This window comes from Terrapene carolina, unplaced genomic scaffold, assembly GCF_002925995.2.
Source record: "Terrapene carolina triunguis isolate 2854851 unplaced genomic scaffold, T_m_triunguis-2.0 Scaffold558, whole genome shotgun sequence".
Taxonomy (NCBI): domain Eukaryota; kingdom Metazoa; phylum Chordata; order Testudines; family Emydidae; genus Terrapene; species Terrapene triunguis.
In genome coordinates this window covers 8,316,295-8,333,585 of record NW_020664909.1, presented here as the reverse complement: position 1 = coordinate 8,333,585, position 17,291 = coordinate 8,316,295, and positions in this window count along the sequence as shown.

Here is a 17,291-nt window from a genome sequence, read left to right as displayed (position 1 = left end):
GGAGGTGTGAGGGGGATGCAGGAGTCAGGGCAGGGGGCTGGGGAGGTGTGGGGAGTGCAGGGTCAGGGAAGGGGGTTGGGGCTATGTGAGGGGGTGCTGAGGAGGTATGAGGGGAGTGCAGGGTCAGGGCAGGGGGCTCAGGATGTGTGAGGGGGGTTCAGGGGCTGGGGGTGTGTAGGGGATGCAGGAGTCAGGGCAGGGGCTGTGTGGGGGGTGCAGGGGACTGGGGAGGTTTGAGGGGGTGCAGGGGGCTGGGGGTGGGTAGGGGTACAGGAGTTAGGGCTGGGGAAGTGGGAGGGGAGTGCAGGGGTCAGGACAGGGGACTGGATGTGTGTGAGGCAGTGCAGGGGGCTGGGTGTGTGTGGGGGTGCAGGAGTCAGGGCAGGGAGCTCAGGGTATGTGAGGGGGTGCAGGGGGTGGGGGTGCAGGCGTTAGGGTGGGCAGGGGATTGGGGGGGTGGGCTGGGGACATGGGGGTGCTCACGCAGGGGGCTAGTGGGGGTATACCCCAATTCCAGCCCCTTCCCCAAGACCTCACCCCCGCCTCTTCTCCTACTCCTCTCCGGAGAGGCATGCTGCAGCTTTCCCCTCCCCCCTCCTGCCGGAAAGGAGCTGATCCAGCTGATTGGCGGCGCAGGGGGGGAGGGAACGTAGCACGCTGGGGAAAGAGGCGGGGCAGGAGCCAGGCTGCCCGCAGAGGCTGCCATGGAGCCGGAGCAACTCACAGCGTCAAGCTTCTCTGACCCCACAGGAGAGAGCGGGGGGCGGAGAAGAGTGCGCTGGGGCCCCTTTCGACCATGGGCCCGGTGCCATGGCGCCATTGTAAATCTGGTATTGCTTGTTCCACAAACCCAACTGTCAGCTTTCTCCGCCCTAGCTCAGAAAACATGCAGTCCTGGAAATCCAGCCCTTCCATGAGGTTCCTGGAGCCTCCCTTCCCTGCTTCCCCACCACCCTGTCTCTTAGGCCTTGTCTACACTACAGGGGTAAGTTGACCTAAGTTACGCAACTCCAGATATGTGAATAACGTAGCTGGAGTTGACGTAGCTTACTGCGGTGTCTACACCGCCCTGTGTCGAAGGGAGACACTCCCCCATAGACTTACCTTACGCTTCTCGATCCGGTGGAGTACCAGAGTCAACGGGAGAGCAATCTGCAGTCGATTTAGCGAGTCTTCACTAGACCCGCTAAAATCAACCTCTGGTGCATCGATTGCTGTAGCGTTGAGCCCTGGTAAGTGTAGACATGGACTTAGTATGGGCCTTACCTGGTGTTAGCTAACACTTGGTAACTTAGGGCACGTCTACACTGGCAAAGTCACAGCACCAGCAGTTAGAGTGCCTCTCAGAGAGCGCTGAAGGGAAACCGCTGTTGGGTGTTCATACTGTCAGCTGCCTGTGCAATAGCATGTTCATACTTGCGGCACTTGCAGCTGTATTCGGAGCGGTGCATTCTGGGCAGCTGTCCCACAGAGCTCCTCTTTCTCTTCTGCTGCTAAGATTTGTGGGAAGGTGGAGTGGGTGGTGGGGCATCCTGAGTCCTGTCCCAATGACCCACAATGCATTGCTTCGCACCCCAGCAATCCCTGTGCTTCCGTTCGCATTTGGCTCCATCTTTCAATGGTTTGTGTACTGAGCGCCTTACGTCTTTGGGCTGCAGGAATGGATCCCGAACTGTAGACCAGTATGCTGCTCGTTCTGACCAACACATCATGAGTGGCAGCTCAGTTATTCCTTAAACTCCAAAGGCAAGAGGACTGTGATATTGATCTTGCCACGTGTAGTAGCTACAACACAAGATTGCTTGTGGCATTCACGGAGGTGCTGACCACAGTGGAACACCACTTTTGGGCTCAGGAAACAAGCACTGAGTGGTGGGATCACATCGTCATGCCTGTCTGAGATGACGAGCTGCGGCTGCAGAACTTTCGCATGAGGAAAGCCACATTCATGGGACTGTGTGATGAGCTCGCCCCAGCCCTGCAGCGCAAGGACACGAGAATTTGAGCTGCCTTTTCATTGGAGAAGCGCGTGGTGATTGCACTGTGGAAGCTGACTACTCCAGACTGCTATCGATTGGTCGCAAACCAGTTCGGAGTGGGAAAGTTGACCGTTGGACTCATGTTGATGGAAGTGTGCAGGGCCATTAATCGCATCCTGCTCCGAAAGTCCATGACTCTGGGCAATGTGTGTGACATTGTGGATGGCTTTGCACAAATGGGCTTCTCTAACTGTCGAGTGGCAATAGATGGCAGCACATTCCAATTCTGGCACCAGACCACCTAGCCACTGAGTACATTAATCGCAAGGGGTATTTCTCAATGGATCACCATGGACGTTTCACAGACATTAACGCAGGCTGGTTCAGAAAGGTGCATGACACACGCATCTTTCAGAACACTGGCCTGTTCAAGAAGCTGCAAGCAGGGACTTTCTTCCTGGACCAGAAGATCACCGTAGGGGAAGTCGAAATGCCCATTGTGATCCTGGGAGACCCCGCTTATCCCAGAATGCTCTGGCTTATGAAGCCATACATGGGGCAACTTGACAGCAGCAAGGAGCGGTTCAACAACAGGCTGAGCAAGTGCAGAATGACTGTTGAGTGTGCTTTTGGCACTTTAAAAATCCGCAAGCGATGCCTCTATGGGAAGCTGGACCTGGCCGATGACAATATTCCTATGCTTATAGCCATGTGCTGTACGCTCCATAAAATTTGTGAAGGGAAGGGTGAAAGCTTCACTCAGGGCTGGACAGCAGAGGCTCAGTGCCTGGAGGCTGAGTTTGAACAGCCAGAGACCAGGGCTATTAGAGGGGCACAGTGTGGGGCCATAAGGGTCAGGGATGCCTTGAGGCAGCAATTTGAAGCTGAAAGCCACTATTATTTGTTGCTATGCTCTGGAGTGCAGTGCTTGTAATGCTAGGAGGTGATTGGTGCACATAATGTATTAAGGGGATTTAACATAATTATACGTTGCTTTGCAGTGCTCTTTTTGCTTTCAATTAATAGAATAAAGATTGCTTTCAAACCAACACAATTCTCTTATTAAAAGACAACTGGAGGAGAGAGTCAAATGAAAAAATACATCAGCAGGGAGGGGGCTGGGGGAAGGGAAGGTCCCAGGAGGAGGAGGGGTCCCGGGATGGTTAAAGATTTGTGTATGTCCAGGGATCATATCCAACCTTCTCCTTTGGAGTACAATGCAGCAGGTGCTGTACTTCAGCAGGGCCAAACTGCAGAAGGATGGGTGTTGAGTGCAGTGGGCAGTGGGAGTCCACAGTGCTGGACTGTGAGGAGGGAGGTGTGGAATGCTGCGGGTAGAGACTGGCGCCAGGAGGTTGATAAGAGGGGAGGGGAGGGCAGGTGTGGAGCTGCTCTGTTTGAAGAGTTAGTATCGCCTAGACCGTGTCTGCTTGGCACTCCATAATGTTTAAGAGCTGCTCCAGGGCTTCATTGTGGCATGCCGCGTTCTCCTTTCAGTCCCTCTTCTTGCTGTCCCCCCACTCCTTCAGTTCCTGTTTCTTGGCGACGGAGCGCATCATAACCTCACACAGAAAGTCCCCCTTAGTTCTTGGCTACTTTCTAATTCTGCACAGCTGTTAAGCCGGCTATAGCAAAGAGGGAAGCTGGGCTCCCAAGGTCATCTCTTTTAAGTTTAAATGCAACATTTTACAGAAGCAGTATTGTTTGCAACACAGAGAACTCTGATTCAATGATTTAACACACAGCCAGTACTCTCACACCTGTCACTAACTGGCTGACCCCAGGCAAGCACACATGAGCCGCAAGACCCCCAAAATTGTGAGCAGCCGCAGGAGCAGGGTAAATCACTCTTCCCGGACCCTGCTGCACATGGCTCTTAGGGAGTGCCAGCACTGTAGGAGGGGGACCTGATAATCATTCCTGTCCCCACACTTTCCACAAGATGTGATCATTATGGAAGATATCTCGCTGCTGGGGGTGAGCAGGGAATCAAGGGAGGGTCTTCTCCAAGCCTGCAGCTTCTGCCCTGGCCACTATGCGGCTCGCCTGTGTGCAGCAATGGTCCCCCCTGTGTTGGCACAGTGGCGTTACCATTAATGGGGCAAGAAACGAAGCAGCTCTGCCGAAGAATCTGCGGCAGCGGATTGCCCAGTATCTCCACGAGAGTTTCCTGGAGATCTCGGAGGGAGATTCCCATGAAGTGAGGGAGTTAATCAACAGTCTGTTCCACCACTCAGACTAGGCATGCGGTGGGAGACAAGCCTGCTTTCTGCAACCCTCCTATCCCCAACAACTCGCTTCAGCGATTCCAAAAATCAGATCCACTTACCAGGGGTCGCCTCTCCTGTTTGCGTTTCGCCAATTTCCAACAGCTGTGACTGGCTAGCCTTCTCCGGGGTAGGGAAGAGCAGCTGGCTGCATGCATCTCTGGCCTCCGAGTCATCCTCTGCCTCTGGGTCCCCCTCCCCCTCCACATCCTCGTCCAAGATTTCCTCCTCCTGGCTCGCTCCACTCTTGACTGGCTCACGAGCCAACAAAGTAGCCACAGGTGCCTTCGCAGTGGAGGTGGGTAGCCGCCAAGTATTGCGTCCAGCTCTTTGTAGAACCGGCAGCTCATGGGCGCAGACTGGAGCAGCAGTTTGCCTCCCGCGCCTTGTGGTAGGTGTTCCGCAGCTCCTTCACTTTGATCCTGCACTGCAGTGTGTCCCGGTCATGGCCCCTTTCTGTCATGCATTGTGAAATCTGTTCGTAAGTCTCATAATTCCTACGCTGGAGCGCAGCTGGGACTGGACAGCCTCCTCTCCCCAAATGCTGATGAGATCCAGCAGCTTGGCATTGCTCCAAGTGGGGGATCACCTTGTGCGTGGAACAGGCATGGCCACCTGGAAAAATGTGCTGAGACCACTGCACGCATCACCGAGCAAACAGGAAGGGGACTTTCAAATTTCCAAAGGGATTTATGGGGTGGGGATGACGGTTGGTCACTTGAGGGCAGGGGGCAGTAGAGTTCAAACCGATGACCAGAGAGGCAAGAACAGGCATTGTGGGACACCTCACGGAGGCCAATCACAGCGCTGTAATCGCCATGCTGTCTATGCTGGCACCGCAGCGCTGTAGCCCCGGCACAGAAAGCTCTAAGCCTCTCGTCGGGGTGGTTTTTTTAAAGTGCAACTACTGTGCAGTTTCTGTGCACTAAGTGGCTTGGCAGTGTGTACACCTCAGGAGTACACTGTGGAAAGCTGCTTTACTGCACAGAAACTTGCCAGTGTAGACAGGGCCTAACATGAGGTAAAATTCTAGCGAAGACAAGGCAGTGTGTAGTTTTCACATGCATTAGCAAGTTGCAGGTGGGAGCTTAGTGTTTATGTTGATCTGTTGATATGCAAAAACTACAAACTGCCTTGTCCTTGCTAACATTTGTTAGCACACACTAGGTAAGAACTGGGCCGGCTTTAGGAAGTGCGGGGCCCGATTCGAATACCCGGCGGCGGTCCGGGTCTTTGGCGGTACGTCGGCAGCGGGTCCTTCACTCGCTCCGGGTCTTCCGCGGCACTGAAGGACCCGCCGCCAAAATGCCGCCGAAGACCCGGAGCGAGTGACGGACCCACTGCCACCGTGCCACTGAAGACCTGGACTGCAGCCAGGTGAGTAAAAAAATTAAGAAGGTGTCTAGGCGCTCTTCTTTAGGGCACAGGGCCCTCTTAGGCACTGGCGCGGGGCCCTGCTAGGCGTGGGGCCCGATTTGGGGGAATCGGCCTAAAGCCGGCCCTGGGTAAGAACACACCTTTTCTCCTCAGAAAGACAAAGCCTTATAGAATACCCCCCCACACAGACACCCTGAGCCCAAGATCTTAATATGCCCCCTCCCACAACTCAGAAACTTGACACCACCTCACCATAGACCTCACTCTCCCCTTCTTGTGTTAGAAATCTCCATGCCCATGATCCCCAATCCCATTGCTCAGAGCCTCCAGAAACACATTCCTTCAACCTCTGCTCCTCAAACTGCCGTTGCATCTCCACAGTGGCCTGACCCTTTGTTCCTATGCTGGAAGAATGTACCTCCTTGGTACTTACAGAGAGATGGCTAAAATAGGAAAAGCCTCATGCTCCTTTCAGAACTGTGTTAGGTCATCATAAACAGGCTAAGCCCGGTTGTTAAAGGTTAAAGCCCTTGTGCAGGAGTGCACTGATGCTGTGTTATATGTTTGTTTTGTATGTGACCTGTTGTTCCTATTATCCTTACTCAGTATCTCTGAAATTTTAGCCTTTGATAATAAATTTAGACTTGTTTTCACTTATAACTAACCTCAGTGCTATGTAACGCCAATATTTAAAAAGGGCTCAAGAGGTGATCCCAGCAATTACATACCGATAAGTCTAACGTCAGTACTGGGCAAATTAGTTGAAACAATAGTAAAGAATAAAATTGTCAGACACACAGAAGAACATAAATTGTTGGGCAAAAGTCAGCTGGTTTCTGTAAAGGGAAATCATGTCTTACTAATCTATTAGAGTTCTTTGAAGGAGTCAACAAACATGTGGACAAGGGGGATCCAGTGGACATAGTGTACTTAGATTTCCAGAAAGCCTTTGACAAGGTCCCTCACCAAAGGCTCTTACGTAAATTAAGTTGTCATGGGATAAGAGGGAAGATCCTTTCATGGACTGAGAACTGGTTAAAAGATAGGGAACAAAGGGTAGGAAATTATTGGTAAATTTTCAGAACGGAGAGGAGTAACTATGGTGTTCCCCAAGGGTCAGTCCTAGGACCAATCTTATTCATAAATGATCTGGAGAAAGGGGTAAACAGTGAGGTGGCAAAATTTGCAAACGATACTAAACTGCTCAAGATAGTTAAGACCAAAGCAGACTGTGAAGAACTTCAAAAAGATCTCACAAAGCTAAGTGATTGGGCAACCAAATGGCAAATGAAATTTAATGTGGATAAATGTAAAGTAATGCACATTGGAAAAAATAACCCCAACTATACATACAATATGATGGGGGTTAATTTAGCTACAACTAATCAGGAAAGACATCTTGGAGTCATCATGGATAGTTCTCTGAAGACGTCCACCCAGTATGCAGCGGCAGTCAAAAAAGCAAACAGGATGTTAGGAATCATTAAAAAAGGGATAGAGAATAAGATGGAGAATATCTTATTGCCCTTATATAAATCCATAGTACGCCCTTGAATCTTGAATACTGTATACAGATGTGGTCTCATCTCAAAAAAATATACCGGCATTAGAAAAGGTTCAGAGAAGGGCAACTAAAATGATTAGGGGTTTGGAACGGGTCCCATATGAGGAGAGATTAAAGAGGCTAGGACTTTTCAGCTTGGAAAAGAGGAGACTAAGGGGGGATATGATAGAGGTATATAAAATCATAAGTTGTGTGGAGAAAGTGAATAAGGAAAAGTGATTTACTTGTTCCCATAATATAAGAACTAGGGGCCACCAAATGAAATTAATGAGCAGCTGGTTTAAAACAAATAAAAGGGAGTTATTCTTCACACAGCGCACAGTCAACCTGTGGAACTCCTTGCCTGAGGAGGTTGTGAAGGCTAGGACTATAACAGCGTTTAAAAGAGAACTAGATAAATTCATAGAGGTTAAGTCCATTATTGGCTATTAGCCAGGATGGGTAAGGAATGGTGTCCCTAGCCTCTGTTTGTCAGAGGGTGGTGATGGACGGCAGGAGAGAGATCACTTGATCACTACCTGTTAGGTTCACTTCCTCTGGGGCACCTGGCATTGGCCACAGTCGGCAGACAGGATACTGGGCTGGATGGACCTTTGGTCTGACCCAGTATGACCATTCTTATGTTCTTATGATGTTATCAAGGACCTGGTCCTGAGTTGTCCCAGTCATGCTGTGTATACACTGTTCTCTTGGGTACAACAAACCTGGTGCTTTCTGTGAGTGTCCAGTGACGGGCTGGATACCACACAGGGATGATTTCAGAGGGGCTGGGCTGGGCCATAGGCACCAACTGTGGGTGTTCCAGGACTGAAGCATCCAAGGGGGAAAAATGGTGGGTGCTGAGCACCCATCAGCAGCCCCCCACATCAGCCCCTGCTCCCCCCAGCACCTCCCGCCTGATGCGATCAGCTGTTCTGTGGCATGCAGGAGGCGCTGGGGGGAGAGGAGGGAGGAGGGAGGGTGTGGTGCTTTGGGGAGGGGGCAGAATGGGGCGGGAAGAGGTGGGGCAGGGGCAGGGCCTTGATGGAATGGGTGGCGTGGGGGCAGGGATGGGATACAGCCAGGGGTAAGCATCCCCCAGCGCATTAGAAAGTCGGCACCTATGGGCTGGGGTATACCTAGCGTTACCTGTAAGGCAAAAGTGTAGGCTGGCAAAGCACTGAGGAGATTGTTTGAGTGGCTAACAAACTGGTGGTGTCAGGGAGCTGACATCCCATTAAGCACAAACAAGTCTCTCTTGTTAAGGCGAAGGGTTAACAACCTGACTCTCAGTCCTGGACACCCCAAGAAACAAGACAGAATTCCTACCCTATGGCTCAGAATTAGCCAGCATGCCTCAGCCCTAGGGACAGGACTTTCTTTCTTCCTTACACCCTAGTCATTTATAAATATTTTAAACAGAAACCAAAAGGGATCACAGACCCAAAACAGCAACTCATGTGAACTTAGTTTCCCAAACGAGAAGCTGAATGTGGCCATTACCTGCTAGGCCTCAGTTACCCATGAAACCGATACTTCACCTGAGCCAAACATGGGATGAAAGGAAACTTTCTTTGACTATTAGCGGTAAATATGCCCAATGGCCTGTGATGTGACACTAGATAGGGTGGGATCTGAGTTACTACAGAGAATTCTTTCCTGGGTGTCTGGCTGGTGAGTCTTGCCCACATGCTCAGGGTTTAGCTGATCTCCATATTTAGGGTCGGGAAGGAATTTCCCTCAAGGGCAGATTGGCAGAGGCCCTGGAGGTTTTTTGCCTCCCTCTGCAGCGTGGGGCGCGGGTCACTTGCTGGAGGATTCTCTGCACCTTGAAGTCTTTAAACCACAAGCTGAGGCCTTCAATAGCTCAGACATAGGTCAGGGGTTTGTTACAGGAGTGGGTGGGTGAGATTCTGTGGCCTGCGTTGTGCAGGAGGTCAGACTAGAAGATCATAATGGTTCCTTCTGACCTTCAAGTCTATGAATCTATGAAACACCAGTCACTTCTCACTGGAGCCTGGAAGAGAGAGTAGCTGGGGAGAACAGCACACAGCAGTCTCCTCAGCCTCCAGTATCATTTTACAGACAGCTTGGAGGAGGTTTGTTTGGCTTAATTTTTCATCCATCTCCCTCCTGTATGTTTAAAGAACATTAGCAACAAAAAGAGCCCTCATAATAGCATTGGGTCAATTGGAAATGGTAGAATTGCCACTAATCATTCAGATGAGACAGATGTGATCAATAAATATTTCTATCCTGTATTTGGGGGGGGGGGGAACCCACATCACATAGTTATATCACATGATGATGATTAAACACTTTCCATTCCTCTGGTAACTCAAGACAATGTTACAAAGCAGTCATTAAAGTTAGTCATTTTCAGATCAGTAGGTCTAGATAACTTGAATCCCAGAGTTTTTTAAAGTGTTGGCCGAACAGTTTGTTGGACCGTTAATATTGATTTTTCTATAATTCTTGAAACACTGGGGTGGATGTTCCAGGACACCAGAATAAAGCTACTGTTCTGTCAATATTTTAAAAGGGGATGTGTCTATGTGATGTGGAAAAAATACCATGTTAACGAGACCTAGAAAATGCAATGGAAAATAATTTCCTTTACTTGTTTTTTTAAGTCTCTTATTAAGGTTTTACAAGATAAAACTACTTCTACAGACTGCACTAAATCACATGTTTGTTCATGATGTGTTTATGCCACAAACTTTTGTACTCTATTATGGCACTGGCTTGCATGTAGATGGATGTCCTCAATACTTATCTTGCAATCTCATGTTTATTCAGATGCTGGCATTTTCTTGAAATTCTAAAATTGAATGGTAATGTCACTGGCTTTTTTCCTTCGCTCCATGAAAGACTCTTGGCTGTCTCTAAATGTTCTTGAGAGTAGTGTAGATGTAGAAGGTATGGTCTCCTATCCTTTCAGGAATTATGTCTGTGTATTATGCTTTGAAAGTAAAACCACCACCAAGAGCCCCTCTCTCTTGCTCTCTCTTTCTTCCACGCCCCTACAACAGGGGTGTAGCCAGGTCTGACCAAATCCAGTGTCAGACATTCGAGTTGCTTCAGTTTCCCCCTTTTCTTCAGTTAAACCACCACAACTGGTGCTGTTGAGTTATTCTCCCATTTTGGGGCATCTTGGTGATTAACATAAAATAACAATTGGAGTCCCCAAGCTTTCTTCTCGAGGCTCAGCAGTCCATTATGCCCCTCCAGGTCTCAGAATTGCCACCACAATTTTGCTCTTGCCTCTCACTGCAAATAGTTCCAGCTAGAACTTTTCTGCTGGTTGGTGGGGAGAGTGTCTGGGTCTCCTCAGGTGCCTGCGAAAGCCACCCCCATTCCTTTCAAGTTTCTTTACCCTTTTACCTTGTACCATGGGACACCATGCCCCTGCTCTCACTCATTTCCCAGATCTCTCTGAGCCGGGGAGATCTGCTGGGCCCACTCCAAACTGTAGGCTTCTTTGGAGAACCTTCTCAAAGATTTTCATAGCCTCTAGTTTTCCCCTCTAATGGTGCAGACTCCCTCTTAGAGGAAGTTCCACCCAATGCTACTATCAGATGCCTGCTCACTAGCCCAAACCAATAAGCTGGGAGGCAGATAACTAGTCACAGCATAGGCAGGTTGAACCAACTCCTTTGCTGGGCGCTGCATTTCCCTGTCAGCAGTTCACACCTGTTCTTGTTAGGATGTTTTTCCTTCAGCTATTAAGTGCTTTGCATGTTTGCTTTTTAAGACAGACATTACCATACCTTTCTTACATTATCCCTGCCTTCCTGATGAGTGATTTGGAATGTCTTCTTACTGGGTGTGGAGGATGTTAAGCAACAGAGTTCTCTCAGCCTCTGAGGAGATTTGATTTTGATTTTTAACTACAGATAGTTCATCTTCAGTTTATTTTTATACTGATTATATTCGGTTTCTGGTTAAATATTATATTGGTGGCATTTGTGAGATTGTCCTTGTTTTTTCTATATAAACTTGACTTTGTTCCAAATAAGACCTATCTAGATAGTGAAATATATAATCGTACTGTTCCATACTTAAGACGAAAGCAGATTTTTCTCTTCTCTTTTTCAATTTTTCCTGTTTTCCTATTTTTTCCCCATATAGCACCTTGAATCTGTTACTTTTAAATGATGAATGAATGAATACTTTTACATGGATACATTGAGTGAATACTTTTACATGATGTCTTTGCTCAAAATGGCAGAAAGAAAGTGGTGTTAACAATCATATGAACAGACAAAATAATTTATTTGCCAAGCAAGAGTGTTGCTCCGACATGGTTACAAGAGACATCTCTCTGGTCAAAGGTACAGGGAACTGAAACACAATTGGCTCAGAGAAGTCAGTACTTCCTTTTCCCACTGACAGAACAATAGCAGTACCAAATTTTAGTGCACAAATCTATTAACTGTAAATTGTAAAAGGAACCACAAGATAAGGAGGGGAGGTACATAATTCCAGAGGGATGAACTGACAGCACCTGCATAATACTGAACATCTCTGCCCCAAATAAGGGAGCATCTCCCTTTGCAGAAAGAAATATTTGTTTTCTGCACCTATTTTGTGTTTTCATGTATGGTTGGAGAGTTCAATGCCACTAAATCTGGACAGAATCTGCTAAAGAATATCCTTTGACAAGGAGAAGGAGGAAATTCCAACGCTTAGGATGCTAGCTTGGGACTTTGGACAACTGGGTTCAATAACCCACCCCTCCACAGACTTCCTGTGTGACCTCGGTCAAGGCCCTCTGTGCCTCAGTTCCCCATCAGTACAATGGGGATAACAGCACTTCCCTACCTCACAGGGAGGATAAACACACTGAAAACTGTGAGCTGAACAGTTACAACTGTAATGGGGTCCTATCAAGGGCCAAGGCTGTCCACGCACACCTTCTGTTGGCCCAGGCATAGACCCACTGCCCCCATTTGGGGTTATGCCCTTTGCTTGTTTCTTAATAATTACTTCACAGGCTGCTTTCTCCATTCAACCAATTCTGTGTTTGGGTATTTATTTATTTTATCAACACCATTCCACTGCACCATGATCTTCAGGCCTTTGATCATCTTTTCCTGGGTGCACATCTCAGTCCCTCCCCTCTCCTCTCTCAGTCTGCCCAAATTAATGTCCTCCCCTTCTGGGATAATTATGGTCCCGCGGGGGAGGGGGGGGACGCGGCCGGAGGCTTTTTTGCCTGGGGCGGCAAAAAAGCCAGAGCCGACCCTGGCAGCTATGTTAACTAATGTTTCTCCATTAAATCTCGCCCTGATGGATGTTGGTATCCAGCTGCAATACCTACAGAACGCCACAGATTAATTCTCTCAGTGCATTAATGATTTGCTTATTCAGCAATTGTTGTGACAAGAAATCATTCTGGATTCATAGGAAGAAAGACTTTCTACTGAATAACAACACTGGTGAAATGAAACATCAGACCAATTTTTATGGGGTGCTGCTAAAGCCCTATTGTGTGGGAAGTTATTTTAAATTGCCTCTTAAGGGAAAAAATGCTTAGATTGTAGAATTGGAAAGGAGACTGAGAGCTTCACAGTTAAACCATATGTGCTCTGGTGTTCATAAAACATTATTGATATTGACTAATCTAAGCGAGACACTCAATAAGATCCAAAATGAAAGAACACTATCACTTCAAACTTTGTAAGAGCAAATTTTTTATTCTCTGGCAGTAAAATGGATGCTGTTGGCTAAGTAGCCCTGTACACACGTACAAAGAAAAATCACTGAAATTAAAGCAAAGGAGAAAGTTTACAAGGATTTGGGGGGAATTAAAAAACTGCATTTTACAATTTCTCTTCATTGTATTCATCTGACATAATAAATACTAAAATGGTATCTCTGCTTTTCTATTCAATGTTAATCTAATCTACCTAGATTTCCTGGTCAAAACTGTGCTCTTTGATTTTAGAACTCCCGCTATTTGCTCCAAATAAACTCTTCTCTGCATTCCTCTCCACTCATCTAAAGAGTGGCTATGTCTTTTTCTTTTCTCTTAATCTGGCCACAGCTGCTCTACCTTGGGAAAGAGAGAGGACAGGCTGGGAGAGGTGTTCCAGTTGTGTCTGAACCCTTTAAGAGACAGGAATTTATTATTAAAAAAACAAACAAACAAACAAACAAAAAAACTGAGGTCAGTAAGCAACAATGAAACCCCATTAAATTTTTCTATCTGCCTGAGGCAGCAGGAACCAAGTAAGCTGAAGTTTAGAGTGTAAAAGGGGAGAAAATTAATTTTAAATGTAAATTTCCATGAAACAGGTGTCACAGCTAGAGATGGGTGAAACTTTTCAACTGAAACTTTATCTTTGGCAAAAAAAAATAAAAAAATAAAAAAAAAAATGAAGATTCAGTGACACCAAAACTTTTGGTGAATTTGAGTCAATTTTGCTAAATTGTTTTCATTGGGGAAAAAAAGTAAAAAAATGGTTTCCAAAAAATGAAACATTCTGATGTCTCCAATTGAAAAAACCTTTTCTTTCAAAATTTATTTTAAACGTGATTAAAAAAATTAAATGTTGAAGTGTTCAGCCAAAACATTTTGTTAGAACCAAAAATGAAACATTTGCTGAAATTTTTGAAAAAAAAAATTGTTTTCAGTTCAACCCAAATAATTGTTTTTTTCAATTTTTTGGAATTGCCAGCAAACCGAGAAATCCATAATTCACTCAGCTCTAGCCACAGCTATTCCTTGGGGGGGATGGCGAGAAGGAAAGGCGTGTGGCCTGGTTTTGTTCACCTGCATGTTTTCCGTCTCCAAGTCTCAAGTCAAACAGATTCTCTGAAAGAGACCTTTTACATACCATAAATGGATGGGAGGGGGAAATGAAGCCACCACCTCTTCCCCCTCCCCCTATTCAGGGCCAGCTTTAGCAAGAGCCGCGCTCCGGCTGTGTTCGCCGGGCTTGGGTCCGGCCCAGAGCCCCTCGGGGGCCAGGCCGGGCCGGGGGGGGCCAAAGCCGAAGCCGCGAGGGCCAGGCCGGGCCGGGCGGGCCGAAGCCGAAGCTGCGGGGGCCGGGCCAGGGGCCGGACCCGAAGCCCCGCCGCGGGGGCCGGCACGCTCGGCCGGGGCCGGACTAGGCCGTGCCTCCCCGGAGCCCTTCTCGCGCCCCCCGCCACCCCGGGTTACCTGTTGCTGCCTGCCCCTGCTTCTTTTCAGACTTCCCGCGAACCTCTGATTCGCGGGAAGCAGGGGCTGGGGAGGAGCAGGGGGCGGAGCGTTCAGAGGAGGGGAAAGTGAGCTGGGGGCGGGGTGGAGAGCTGCGGCGCGGGGCCCTCTTGGCGCGGGGCCCAATTCAGCCGAATCGGCTGAATCGGCCTAAAGCCGGCCCTGCCCCTATTTATAGCTCTTTTTGTGTCAAAGTCATGTTGTAAATAGCTCCTCTCCCAAAGGTACTGCACAATGCTTTGAAAAAGTTCTTCTTTGGGGCTGGTTTGAATGCTGAGTTAGTGACATTGGTTTCTCTGCTTTTTCATTTGCAGCAGTGAAAGTTTACCTTCTCTCTAATTTTTAAAAACTGAGTCATCAATCTCTTCAATCCCTTCCATAAATGATTGATTCAGATTGCCTTCCTTGTTCTTTTCTTTTCCTTCTGAAAATATTGATCTGGGTACCCGTGTATCTCTTTGATTCTTCTTTGAAAACAATTTTCTTTTGCGCTGAGAACTTCCTGGGGTTTGCCGCTGTAAGAGCAAGTGATACAGTTATGTGGTACTAAAGGTAAAGGTTTAAATTATCAGAGAGGGAAAAGCAATGGGGGAAAACACTAGCATAAGGATCAACTGAACAAAACTCCTAGAAGCCAGTACCAGAAATTAGAACTAACACATTAAAAAGGCAATGGGTATAAACGAGACAAATTAAGGAACAAATCAGTAGGCTGGTGGTGCTTAAAAGACATGAAAGTTTTATAACTGCATGACTGGATGCCACTAGTCATATTATTCTCCTTCACATCCATGTGACCAAAAGGGAAGAACAGACAGTTTTGGGGAAAAGCATCTGCGTGATGCTGCATTTTGAAGAATCTAAACTCTTCACTGATTCAACCCATCCTTTCCCTCTATTCCCAGTACCTTTTCCCAGCTCAGTCCCTTTTCAAAGTAAAATATTGGTGAGGATATTACTTCAAATGTCAGATAATTCTATCAGGAATCACTACTTCTCAAACAACTGATTTCCTGGCTACTGATTTATAGATTCCAAGGCCAGAAGGAACCTCTGTGATCAGCTAATCTCACCTCCTGTATAACACAGGCCATAGAATTCCCCCAAAGTTATTCCTAGATCATATCTTTTAGAAAAACATCTCATCTTGATTTGAAAATTGACAGTGAAGGAGTTTCCATCACATCACTTGGAAAATTGTTCCATTGATTAATTATCCTCTCTGTTAAAAATCCACATGTTATTTCTAGCATGAATTTGTCTGGCTTCAACTTTCAGACATAGGATCTTGTTACAACTTTTTCTGCTAGACTGAAAAGTCCATTATCAAATATTTGTTCCCCATGTCGGTACCTGGATTGTGATCTAGTCACCCTTTACCTTTCTCTTTGTTAAGCTAAATGGATTCAATTCCTTGAATTTATCTCTATAGCCCATGTTTTCCAATCCTTTAATCATTCTTATGGCTCTTCTCTGAATCCTCACTAATTTATCAACATCCTTCTTCAATTGTGGGCACCCAGAACTGGACATACTATTCCAGCAGGGGTTGCACCAGTGCTAAATACAGAGGTGATATAACCTCCCTCCTCCTACTCAACATAGGAGCAACAAGGGCCAATGAACTAGGAGTTGTAAGACCTAGCATCTATCACCAGCACTGCCACTGACTCACTCTGAGACCATGAGCAAGTCAATTCAATGCACTCTACCTCAATTTTCCATACTTTCAAAGAGGGATAATAATGTGCCCCTCTACAGTGTAAACGGAGAAGAAGTGGCCCCCTGAGAATACTCCCAACATGTTTCCATAAGAGGGCAGGCCAGGGAGGGAGGAAATATAACCAGAGCTCACTACATCTATTCACGGACTTCCAGGATAGGCTCCACATTTCCCAACATGTAGGAACTGAAAAAGTGACTTGAAGCCACCCTCTCCCACTCTCTACTTCTGACACAAATACAGAAGCAGAGTAATTGAGAATGGGGCTTCATCCCGTCTCTGCCATCTCTCTCCCTCCACCTCTGCCCCTTCCTTACACACATTTTCCTGAACCCCCCTCCCCCCCTCAATTATCCTTCTTTTATAGTAAATTGAGACAGACCCATGATTCTTTGGGTTGCAGGAACGGGTTTTGGGTTGTACTAGATACTGCTATGGGAGGCAACAAGACTCACTGGCCACTGCACTAGAATAGGAATCAGCAGATCAGGCTTCAACTGCCAGCAAAGCCACCACCTTGCCAGCTGACTCTGAGCAAGGCATTTAACGTCCCTCTGTCTCAGTAGTCCCAAGTGTAAAATGGAGGCAATGTTTACTCACCTATATGTAGCACTTTGAGAGCTATGGGTGAGAAGCACTAGGTAAGTGGTAAATGATTATTAAGGCAGGTTCTGGGACTACGCAGGTGATAAAAGCAGTGCTTCATTTGTGCCAGGGCTGAGCCCCGGCACCTCATGGCTTGTCAGTTCAGAGCCTCGGCACCTGAGGGTTTGCCACATCAGTTATGAAAGAAAAAAATTGCTTGAGCTCTGGCACCTCTTTCATTGCAAATTAAGCACTGGATAGAAGTGAAGACCAAAGCCAAACCAGAACCACTTTAAGGTTTTGTGGTGTGCCACCCCTTTATGACCTGGTCTGAACGTCCATTGTCTTTAAAAGAAAGGCTTCCATTCCTGTTCATTTTCACACTGAAATCTCATCACTATCTTGCCTTCCCTCTTCCATATTGTTACTGCAGGTCGTCAGTGAGTTCTTTGGGGGGCCTGAATGGTGATGTCACCTGAGCCGTCGGCATGAGCTTTGATTCTCCCTCCACTCAACTGAGCTGGAGAGGGCTGATGCTTAAGGAAGCACAGAGGAATAGGAGGGAGAGCTGAACATCAGGTCAGAGCTTCTTGGAGCACCAATATTCAGA